Source organism: Solanum tuberosum, unplaced genomic scaffold, assembly GCF_000226075.1.
Source record: "Solanum tuberosum cultivar DM 1-3 516 R44 unplaced genomic scaffold, SolTub_3.0 scf01152, whole genome shotgun sequence".
Classification (NCBI taxonomy): Eukaryota; Viridiplantae; Streptophyta; class Magnoliopsida; order Solanales; family Solanaceae; genus Solanum; species Solanum tuberosum.
This window is the reverse complement of record NW_006240100.1, coordinates 673-4,613: the sequence shown is the minus strand read 5'-3', so window position 1 is coordinate 4,613 and position 3,941 is coordinate 673. Positions and strand designations below refer to the sequence as shown.

Sequence of the window (3,941 nt, the reverse complement as noted above, 5' to 3'; positions counted from 1 at the left end):
AAAAAAAAAAAATAGTACCTGAAAATAATAGCAGTGTCATTCCGAAATATCTCAAGGGCCTTTTCATAATCTTAAGAGAGGGAGTGTTTTCAAGATCCTGCACCAATTTCTCATAGCTCTTTGTCTCTATCGTCGCTACTGCCTGCCCTAAAAAGACATTAACCCAAAGAAATATAATTTTCAGGAGCACGCACCCAACATTAAAGGAACATAGACGGAACACGCGCCGAACATCAAAGGAACATAATTTTCAGGAAACTTGGTGCGACATGTTAAAAGACCGGCGTTCCACATGACTGAGAAAGTCCTATCATGACATTTCAATGAAGAAGTTGATAATATATATATGTGAGAAAGCAATAGCATATACACTGCACATTACACAAAATATAAAACAAAAGATAGAACTTTTTATGAACAAAGAGATTTAATATCACTGTTGTAGCAGTGATATGGAAACACATGTTATGAATAATCTTTTGTTTTTAAATATACTTGGAATGGAAATGATAACATGCTTAATTGGATACCAAAGAATCACAAGCCCCACAAAATTATTTTACTATTTTCACATAAAAAATTTACTTCTTAGTTGATAACAAACTTATTTCCAATGAGCCTTTTAACATCATATATAGTACGTTCTAGGTTAAGACCTTACCATATTCCCTTGCTTCCCCCTACCTTACACTTTCTGCTCAAATTAGAGAAGTCTCCTAGAAGAGTAACATATTAGATCAGATAAAAACAACAACAACAACAATTACAAATTTCAAGAAAGTAACTACAACAATTAAATATATCTAGCAAATTGTTACCTTGTCATTGAACTTAAGCTCAACCTTTAATGGTTTCATTGTCGAGTTGCGAAATAAAAGTCACCAACATGATTTCATCTGATGGTTGAAAGAAAACTCCAAGTATCTTTAATACAGAGTCTTTTAAACTTCAGCACAAGCTCTTCAAACTAAGTGTCAAGCTCAACAAAAGGAACACAAAATTAAGTATCCATTCAAAAGTACTTACCTTGCACCAAAGTTTACTTCCAACTAAGATGATTTCTGTTGCTAACATATTCAGAGGAGAAGTCATTTTTACATTCAGAGTCTAACAGAAGTGAGTAAACTACAATAGAATTTTATATACATAAGTTCTTGGAAGACGCTCTCAAATATTAAGAAGCAGCTGGAACTTTAATGTCATCTTTTAAAGTATTATCATAAGAATTGATTTGTACGCTTGCCCATAAAGATTTATATACATCAACTTCCTATTAAAAGTAGAATATTTCAACACACCATTTTTCAGAGGGCTATATCATTATGGATTATCTATCCTTTTCATTTATCTTGCAAGGTAAAGCGAGCATAGAGACTAAAATAGGTGAATATAAGAAATGTTTGTATGGAATCTTGAATTCATTTTCTAGTGCATCAATGTTTAATATTACCGTTTTAGTCTAAGAAGTGAATGAAGGATAGAGAAGGAGAAAAACTGAAAATTATATATCATGTTATTTTAAATACAAACATTTCAAAACGTCAAAGAGAAAATCTTCACAATCTAGCAAAGGTGAAATGTCAAATCCATAAGGAAGTAAATATGTACAAAATATTACTGAACCCATATGGTTAAAGCAAAACTCATTTGAAATAACTAAAAGAAAGTGACAGATTGCGTTACCTGTAAATCTAAAAGAAATTGGAGATAACGATTAGTAGGAAAAAAGTATATACACAACTTTAGCAGAGGGACGCGTAACAGAAGTGATCTGCCTCAATCAGAAAGATTTACATACACCTCCAAATTTAGCAGTAATCGTTTTATCTTCAAGTATAAGACATTATAGTCCATACACAACTTTAACATTTAATGATCGATAAGCAAAGATGACAATTTATTCTAACCGTACCGAAATATAAAGGTGAAACTAATGAGAAACACGTTGACTAAAAACACGTGAAGATCGTAATTTCTTTAGGAGAATACCAATGACGAAAAATATTTATCAATGTATCCATTATTCATTTAGTCAGTGCCAATTTCTGAAAAAGAGATATGTACACAGAAAGGTAATCCAGCTTTCGCTAGCTTCTTGTTTGTTTTATTTTGTTAAGTTCCAAGATGGTTGGATTTTCAGTTCATTCAATTTAGCCAACATGAAATGGAAAATATAAGTGAACAAAGAAGCTTTCAAACCCCTTGAAGGCTTAATAGAGTACTAATGATCGAGAAAAAGAAAAATGAAGAACAGTTATAATGGTAGCAGAATGTAACTCCTGAAGGTCAGTCCCACAAAAGGGATTATCTCACATAAGATTCTACATTCAAAAATTATAGCAAATGCTCTGAAATAAAAATATCGACAGCACACATATCACGGACAGAGCTGAATATGAGCAAGTATAATACTATGCCAAGGAAAAAATGAAACAAACTGTCACAATCAAATTAGAGAAGATGAAGCATAGTTAAGGAGTATAACTATTTAGATTGCAGACCAGAAATCTATGAACTTACCTATGAAAATTGGAGAAATTGAGTAGATTTTTTTTGAATATGAAGTTTCTATGCCCATCCCTGCATATCATGTTTGCAATCCTCTCATTTCTCCTTGAAGTAAATGCAAAGACCTACACATGAAAAATTAATAAATCTTAAAAACACTCACATCAAGAACAAAGCGTAAGGAAAACTAAATTTCAATAACCAAAATTTTTTTAAAAATAAAAATTAAATTGATAAATAGGGAAACGGACAGGAGAAGGAGAAAAAGAACCAGAAGCAACAACATCTAATTAACCCTAAATCCAGTGCATGCAACATTACTAAAACAGAAAAGCGAAATAGATCAGCAAAATTGAATGAAAAATCGAACCAATCGAATAAAAAATCGACAAAATATGACCTAAATTCAAAACAAAAGAAATAAAAGCACAAATATCGATAGCCGTCAGATACTATTGGAATTCTGTGGGAAGATTTATGATAACATTTGAAAGAAGATGGAAGAAAGCTGGTTAAAAAGTAACAATTGGAAGATAATAAAAGAGGTAGTTGATATGGAGAATTGGTAAAGTTTCATCGGACATCCCTATGCCTTCCATGAAGACGAACATGAACAATACGGTCACTTTGCAGAGCAAACTTTTTCTTAAAAGCTCGGACATAGAAGATAAACAAAATCAGTACGTGATTTATTTTTGTAAGTACTGAACTTTCTGCACATTACCCGATCCAATCTTCCCAATATAGAAGACAATCAAAATTTTCAGAAAAATAAACTGACCGAAAAAGGAGAAAATACAAAGGGCTCTTCGACCAACCTTGTTCAAGGACCAATTTCGAGCGAAGGAATGCATCAATTTTTGTAGAGAAAGGAGTGAGAAGCTGAAGAAATTTGGGGAGAAAGTGAAAATCAGATGTCTCTCACAAAGGTAAAACACAAGGTAATACGTTTCTGACCAAAAAAAAAAGAAGGAAAATGGGGACAGTGAACTTAAAATACACGTGGACTTAAGCAAACAAAGAAATAAAATGGGCCCCAAGTTTATGGTACAATTTTCATTACTTGTAGTACAACTGTTTGATGCTGTGTTAGTCCTTTCCAACTCCCACTTCTAAAGTACAATTTTCATTACTTGTAGTACAACTGTTTGATGCTGTGTTAGTCCTTTCCAACTCCCACTTCTAAAGTACAATTTTCATTACTTGTAGTACAACTGTTTGATGCTGTGTTAGTCCTTTCCAACTCCCACTTCTAAAGTACAATTTTCATTACTTGTAGTACAACTGTTTGATGCTGTGTTAGTCCTTTCCAACTCCCACTTCTAAAGTACAATTTTCATTACTTGTAGTACAACTGTTTGATGCTGTGTTAGTCCTTTCCAACTCCCACTTCTAAAGTACAATTTTCATTACTTGTAGTACAACTGTTTGAT

General features: G+C 32.5%; 1 long non-coding RNA gene across 7 annotated transcripts in view; it reads right to left on the bottom strand.

Annotated features, from left to right (window-relative positions):
- The window catches only part of LOC102595115 (uncharacterized), a 7,949-nt gene extending 4,334 nt beyond the window's left edge, over positions 1–3,615 (bottom strand). For 5 of the 7 annotated variants that reach the window (XR_369032.2, XR_001472592.1, XR_001472591.1 and 2 more), the window contains exons 1-3: positions 819–2,514; positions 662–716; positions 19–147 (exon numbers count right to left, since the gene is read on the bottom strand). This is a non-coding gene — a long non-coding RNA (uncharacterized lncRNA). The other 2 variants (XR_001472594.1, XR_001472593.1) reach the window with 2 other exon arrangements.
- Between the last annotated feature and the right edge of the window lie 326 nt (positions 3,616–3,941).